Genomic DNA, 8,722 nt, shown 5'->3' on the forward strand with positions numbered 1-8,722 from the left:
TTTACTTAAAGAAATTACACTCATGTTGCTGCAAATGTATTCTTTCTAGTTGTTAATTTGTTGGTGACATTCTGCTTGATGAAGTAATATTATGATGAAGGTGCATAAGAGAACAAAAAAGATTTCAAGGCTATACCTCTAGCTACAGAACCACAGGATATGTGACAGCAATGATATTAGGGGATGCCCAGCTGGAAACCCAATTCAGCACCAGAGACAGAAATACTGTATTTTGACTCATTCATCTTATGTGAAAGGTGAAGCCTGTCAATCAAGTAGAAAATGTAGGCCTCTAAGACAATAACTCACCTGACTTTTTGTGGTTTATATTTTTCATCTTGGTTAAAAAGTATTCATTGATAGGCAATTTAATCAAAACATTAAAGAAGACATAAGATAGCCACCAAATCTAATTATTTCCAACTACTGGATATCAGAGCTTTAACAAATTGTTTTTAACTGCATTGGCTTCATTTTTCATACAGGATATTAATAGAGAAATAGAGTGCATTTCTGACAGTTGTATTTTCTCATATGTGTGGCTATGTTTATTCTGATATTAGTGAATAGTTTTAAAAACCAGCAAAGAAAATATACACAGGTTTTTGGCATTGATTAGCTGATACAATATTTATGTATGTAGGAGCTTGGGCAAAAATGTATTTTGGCATCCGCTGTTCAGTTTTAAGTCATTTATTGGTACACAAGTCTTTTATTTCTACTTCAATAAATGTAATTAAATTTTGTGAAAGCTGTGTTCTAATGAACAAGTAATTCTTTATTTAAAATATTCCTTTTAATTCTAATTTAAATAGTTTCTTTAGTAAAAATATAGCTCTTCAATAATAATATTATAATGTGTTTCTCTTCTAAACTAAACAGATTTCATACTCATTCTTTTAAAATGTGATCAAAACCACAGAATTGCTTTTAGTCTTTTGATTGGGATTTTTAAAAAGAAAACTCAAATTTTGGCATTAAATGTATTTTCTAGAAGATAATATAACCACATATGATAAAATGATTAAGTACTCTGATAGTGTCAATATTTCAATACCATTAGTATCTTTAACATATGTTAAAACACTCCAGTGCATAACTAATAAAGAGGAATTCACATGACCAGCAATTTTAAACTGGTGCGGTAAACTTATCTTTTGTGTCTGCAAACATAAGAGAACTGAAGCAGCAAGATGCAAACAATGTCTCCTTTGTTCGGCATGTTTTTTATGTTATAATACATTCATTCATGTTGTGTTATACACATTTTGCAGGGAGGGTTTTATCAATCTGCATATTTTTATTTCATATTTGTAAGCAATCATGAGCATTTTTCTTATAAATTGTACACAACAAGAACTTGTTGAAGATTAGAAGGAAGGAGCAGCACATACTTTTAGCAATCCTTTTATCTTACCAATCACTGGAAGAAAATAATGCCAAGACGACATGTGAGATATCATCTCTGTCTGTCATGTTTTCAGGACAGAGTGTGGCTTACTAATGTTGCTATTGCAGGCTATACTTTGTCAAGTGAATATGTTTTTCATCTTAAGGGGATAGTAAGCAAGATGTTAGCAATATTCACTAATTTTCAGATTTCATTGTCAAATATACTAATATTTCAAAATATGGTTTTCATCTAGGAAAAAATGAAGGAGATTTTGAGTGTACAAATATAGCCAATGCAGGTTAAATTTAAATAGAGATTTTTGTTTTAAATCGCTACCGTTTTTATACTCTTTTTTGTTTGTTTGTTTGTTTGAGACAGGTCTTTCCCTGTTACCCAGGCTTCAGTGCAATGGCGCGATCTCAGCTCACTGCAGCCTCCACCTCCTGGGTTCAAGTGATTCTCCTGCCTCAGCCTCCCAAGTAGCTGGGATTACAGGCACGCGCCACCACACCCGGCTAATTTTTGTATCTTTAGTAGAGACAGGGTTTCTCCATGTTGGTCAGGCTGGACTCAAACTCCTGACCTCGTGATCCACCTGCCTCGGCCTCCCAAAGTGCTCGGATTACAAGCATGAGCCACCACACCTGGCCTCCTTTTTTATACTTTTTTACAAATAATCTGACACTAGGTGCCACGTAATAGAGATAAAGACAAAAGTGCAAAACCATGTGAAATATTGACCTCTAATTGTGAATTAGTCTACCTTTTCTACTTGCTATGCCTTGTTGGATATGAAACATTACAAGTATGTCATTGCAGGATTATTTTTGACATTTTTTTTCTTAGAATGGTTATTTAATTGCACAATTCTCATTTGCTATACCACTTTTCTAAAAAAATAAATGTTTGAATTATTTAAGTATCCCAAGATACTCCTTGTTATATAATTGTAGATCATTACTTTATTTTTAGACAACTTATGCTATTGTGGATAAATATTCAATGTATAAAATACAGGACTTCTTTTTTCCTGTTTTACAAAACTACAGTGCCCTACTTCTTATCTACTATTTTAATATTCCTTTGCTATAGTATATTGCATAATGTGAAGTCAACTATTTTTTACAATATTTACATGATGATCTGAAAGTTCATACTGAGTTAAATAATGAAAAAATAATTTGGGGGACTTTGTATTTTAAATTTGTTAAAAATTGTTTTATTTGTGTATGTGTGTATAAAATTAAATTTTGCAAGTTGGAAAATGTATTATTCATTTAACCATGTTGCTTTGAGTACTCCTGAAGCTTGTAATAATTCTTTGGGGAGTAATATAAAATATATCATGCATAAGTGAATGTTGCATTACCATTATTCAAGAATAATTGGTTTGCATTTTTTATTTTCTCGTCGACTCTTCTGTTACTTTATTTCTCTAACCTCTTAAAAATAGTTTGGTTTGGGTTATAAATGGCTATGCATTTATATAATTTATTTTGAAAACTACACTAATCTATGAACTTCATAAGATTATACAAGCTGATATTTAAAATAATCTGAGTCACTCAAAGATCTTACTTTGGAATAGCCACTAAGAATAGTCAGAACAGTTTAGTGTCTCTTGAACTGAAGCATTTTTCTGCTGCTGCATTTGAAATTGCCTGCTCTCCTTACTTAGATTCTCAAGATAGCTGCCTGTGAAACCTCTCTCACCTCCTACACTTTCACAGGCTCCTGGGGCTGGCGCAAGGTACAGCCATTGGTGGCAATATGAAGTTAACAACAACAACAAAAGCAGAGTAAAGAGAAAAATTGGAAGAGAGACTATTTCTGAGGTTGTTTCCAAACAACCCTAGAATTCTGTATATGCCAGGCACTTTCCAGTGCCTATTCCATTTTTTCATTCATAGTTCCCAGGAAAAGTCCTGATTGGAAATGCAAAGTCCTGGGCCTAGTTTTTGTGATGATACTTCCTTGCAATTTCCTTCTCCTGTGTAGATGCCTTTTGTCTGTCTGCTGTCAGTAGGAGCATTAGGAGCTTTGTTTGAATGTATGTGTGTGTGTGTGTGTGTGTGTGTATGTGTGTGTGTGTGTGTGTGTTACTACTCCCTGTCTATATGCAAAAAGAGACTGGCAGGCAAAGAAGAAAATTAAACACTTAACCCTATCTCAGTGTCTTTCTAACACTACCATTGAGAAGGAGGGGCGGGGAGTGGGGAGAGAGAAATGGATCGTGGATTTGTTTCAGATGTAAAAACCACTGCATGTTGGTAGTTACATTATATTATGTGATGGGTTAGGGAAGAAAGAAATCTTCATTAGAAATAGTGGATAGTGGCTGGGAAAACATCAGTAAAAGAAAAGAAATTGAGTGAATATCACTTGGCTTGAGATGTGTTTATCCTCAGGAGTTTCCTTTTATTTTTCGCTACCCAAAGCTAACCCTAGTACATGAGCTGAATATCCATCTCCAGGATTTTCTCTCCCCACTGTAATATTCACCTACTATTACCTGCCTTGAATTTCTTTAGCAGGTCTTGATATGTGTAATTACTTTCTTAGAATTGGAGTTGTTCCTGTTTTCTTTATATTTGAAGAAGACAGAAGGAAATAACCTATCAATTGACTAGAAATATGTTTCCAGTAACTTAAATTTGAGTTTTAATTTTTTAAAACATTGCAACATATAGTTCTTTGTAATAGTTACCATTGTAATAAATACTTAAGGGGCATTGTAGGTTAGATTATCTTTGTTGACAGCATAAAGTTTGAGTCTTTTTAGACTTTGATTTATATCAGAAGAGAATTTGACATCACAAAAAGATTATAGTTGCTAAATTCAACCCATCTGTAAATTCATTTTGGGTGTTTCTTAACTATTTCTTAACTATGCATTTAATCCAATTCGTTAGTGACAAATATGTAAAAAGATATATTCCTTTATAATTAAAATTGCTGTTCAAATACTTTGCATTAGGCAATTTAAATGCCAAGTGCTTTTTTCTTTTAGTTACAGACACACACCCTTGAAAATACTGTATTAATGCAAAAGGTGTGGCCATAACATTTCATGCAGCACTATGTAAATTCTAGTGGAGCAATTTGCTACTTGCAGTAGGCGTCTTCATCTTTTTTAAATCACACCATGAAAAATTTGTGCAATTATTTGTTCAGACAAATACATACAATTCTAAATAATACTGTAATGTTCAGTATGTCTTTTTAAAGTATTCATTTAAGTTTCAAGTAAAGTTTATATGTTACTAAGCTTTCGTTAAAGCCAGCCTCTGCCTAAACTAAGAAAACATTGTGATCTTGCACATTTCTAATTAAAGAATATTATTTTGAATATCCTTACTATTTAATGATTAGCCAAGTCATAAATAAAGTGGCCCACTGTAATAACTGAGCTGGATTGTGGAAGGATTTCTAACGAATTATCTAATAATACCTTGAAATTACATGGTTTCTAGCATGTGAGCTGGAGAATTTTTGTAGAAACGTTTTACAGCCTGATTATGCCTATGAAGTGACAGCAGCAGACAGATTCTGCTGACAAGGCAGAATAGCTGCATTTGTGAAAAATCACTGTTTGAAGACCATAAGGCAAAGAGAAAAAGTGGTAGATAGGGAAAAGCCTTCTGAAAATGAGAAGACAGCCACCAAGACAGCAAAAATGTATAAACACCATATATATATGAGAGATATATGTGATATATATTATGTATATACCATATATATGTGATATATATGTGTATATATATCGCACTTCTGTCAAGTCAGATGACTACCACTCTGACCGCTTTCAGAAGGAGCAGCACAATAAGGCAAAACTGTAAGGTGTGTTATGTGTAACGCTTATGCTTTACTTGTACTGCTAAAATCATGCAAGTTTTCATAATCTTCAGGCAGTAAGGTCAGTATGGGATAAAATAAGTAGCAACATTACTTTGGTCACTTCTTGGCAAATGACAATGGTTCTTGTTAAAAATTGGCCAATTTTGATTGACCTTTTAACATAGTGGCCAGAGTTTATATCCTTTTAATGTAAGTAAATAAATGAATGAGTACACCTTGTCTTACTATGTTGATTCTTATTCATTGAGCATCAAGGAGATATTCCACATACAATGCATATTTTAAAATGACAAAATAGAACCAGTAATTACTCTCCACACACTGGCTACATGGATAGAGAAACACATGGAAATATATAATTTTAATATAAAGGATATAAATTTATAATTTCCTCTCATCACTTTAAGTTGGAAACCTGGCCTAAAAAAAATGCCTTTTAAATGTTAATCAAATATTTATTTTAATACTAATTACTTTGAATTATTTTTATTTTTATTTTTCTATTAATCACGTTTATCAGTATAATAGTAAAATATAGTGGAGCTTTCCACTGTATTTCTGAGTTTTCTACTCATCTCCTATTTGAATTTGTCTTTGCTAAAATGTTGGGTGGTCTTGATTAGTTTTGCCACCGCAACCATTAAATAAAATACTTTTTATTTATTTATTTGAATTCATTATTTGTCTTAGGAGTCACAGTTCTTGGGTACATTGTAATTTTCTTTATTTTTATCCAGAAATAATTTAATTTAATTGGAATGCAGTGTGTATGGATACTCAAAAAGTGATTACTAAAAACAGAAAGGATAATAGAAATTATGAATGGGCCTCATGCTGAGTCAACTGCCACATGGGAATCAATTACCTAGGTGAAAGATAGTAGTTTCTGCAAGGCACTAGAGAGTTTATTCTCTTTTCTCTTTCTCCTCCTTCTTTTCTGTTACCTTCTTATTCTCCTTCACTTACTAATGACTTGGAATAATTCATTGATTTCAGTTACAAGACATGCTTGCAACCATATAGGACTTTACTAACTGATGGATCAGGCATAATAAAAACAATTACTAACGCTGTAGCTAAACTACTCACAATAAAGACATTCTAGTTTCTTTGATTGTTGTGTTTGTAATTGCAACTATGTTTCTGATTCTAGCTACATGATTATAACAAATATATAATCTATAAATACAGTTTACATTGGTCAAATATATTTGATTTTTCTACTTAACTGTGATAAACATATTAGAAAATCATCAATTCTCTTCAAATCAGAGAAAAATTTCTAATTTTAGTTCGATAAATCTGTGTAGATTAAGCTTGAATATATACCCAAATTCATAAAATTTATGCAATTCTGGTAATTTCCTTTAATAATAGAATGTAAATAGTCCAAAATGTATTAACAAAATGGACAGAATTTCTAACCGTTGGGTATTTTAGAGAAAGGTATGCTATGCCTGAAGAAGTTCATCTCTTTATACCTGAAATAGTCTATGCTACAGATGGACTTCATATCCCAAATATTCCATATTACAATTTGGACTAAATTCATAAAATTAAAACATATGTTAGTTTTCAAATTACCAGGAACTGTTCTAAACTGTTGCTCTTTTTTATGTTTTATAGTTTATATCCAAAAATTGTGTATGTTTATAACAATTACTCACTACAATATTGTTGTAGGTATAATTACAACACTTTACTTCCTTTTACCTAAAAAGTGTTCACTCCCTTAACTCCCGCTGAAAATACTACTTTCACTCATTGGCAGTGAAAATCAGCAGACTATCATAAAGTCTTATTATAGTTAAATTTTTATATTTTTTAACACTTATCCATATCCAAAGTCTTATTTCCTTTGGATCTGAAAATTTTCTTTTTATAAGATAGAAGAAAAAGTTAATTTCCATATCTCACTTGTAGGTTTGCTGAAAAATAAGATTCTTTTAATAAAAAATTACATATAGTAATAAAGCTTTAAAACTTTCATTGCAACAATTTTTGAAAGATCATCAATGAGGAATAAACAATAAAAAATATAATGCATAGATTTAGTAAATATATAGTGCAATATGATGTAGCTTACTTGTTGATTACGTATTAATGTCATATATTTCTTCCTGTGTAGTGAATCAACAAGAAGATAATGGAGAAAAATTAAATCAAAGCAAAACTTTCTATTTAAAAGTACCTAGAGTAGATTCCAAATTTTATGCACATTTGTGCTTGAAAGTCTCAGGTTTTATTTAAATACCCAGCATTTTGTAGTCATGACGTTCATTGAAAATAAGCATTTTCCTCCAGTAAAATATGTTACAAATATGCATTACATTTCTAATATTGGCCAAGCACTGTGACTATAACCACCAAGAAGCCTACCATTTTTCTCTGTTCTAGAACATACAGACATATTTCTCAAATGGTAGTTTACATGCAGATGCCTTGTGGATTTCTACATACATGATTTCTAATAATTCTATAAATAATCTATTTCTGCTTTGCTATGGGAAAAATGAATCAGAAGTGAAGTATTTCAAGGTCACTCAGTATTTAATGAAGCCAGGACTCAGAAGCAATGCTCTCTGCCTCCAAAAAACTAAGAGTGTGTCGAAAAGTTTATATAAGAAAAGGCAACTGTGAGGCCTCTCATGCAAATGAAAAGGGAGGTGGTGAGAATTAAAATGAGGGAAGATACACTAGCCTGGGGATTATAAAAATATTATAGAAGAGGAGGTATACTCAAGTGTTTGAAAAATAAGTTAAAAATTTTAACAGGGAAGTGTGGGGATTGTCTGATGTGTAGCAGCAACCAAGGCATGGAAGCCAGAAATACAAGGGGCATCCCTGAGAGTAGGAAGCAGTCCTTTTTAAAACTAGGATTAGTTAAGTTGCATAATTTGCAGAGCATTCTGGAAAATCAAATCATTGTTCATAAATAAACTGCCTTAAAGAAATGTTGAGGAATATCTAGGCAATAGGAAAGCAATTAAAAGTTTTTCAGCAGAGTTCTGGCATAATTAAATTTTTTTTAAAGAAAAATAACTCACAGAAGAGGGTTCACTGGTTAAAAAGGAGAATCACTGGAAGATGAAGATTTCTTGGGGAGGCATTTCAGTAACCCAGGTTAAACAATGAGAGGAAAAGAGTGACAGAAGAATAGGAAATGAGGGAGCAGTTACCAACAATAACATAGATAAATAATTGTCAGGTTTGGACAATAGAGTGAATTCACTTGAACTTAATTCTACAAACACAGGTTTTCTTTGGTTTGATTTTGTTATCGTTGATGCTATGTTTTAGTTTATCTAGTATCCCCAGTGCTCAGGCCAGTGTCTGGCACAAAGGAAGCAATCAGAAAGCATTTTTAAATTAATAAATATGCAGTGGATGAAGAAGAAAAACTAGCCAAGTATAAATAAAACTTGCATGACAATGTTTGACATGGGTTATGAGGTTTTTGAAAACATTTTT

Source organism: Macaca fascicularis, chromosome 17, assembly GCF_037993035.2.
Source record: "Macaca fascicularis isolate 582-1 chromosome 17, T2T-MFA8v1.1".
Taxonomy (NCBI): domain Eukaryota; kingdom Metazoa; phylum Chordata; class Mammalia; order Primates; family Cercopithecidae; genus Macaca; species Macaca fascicularis.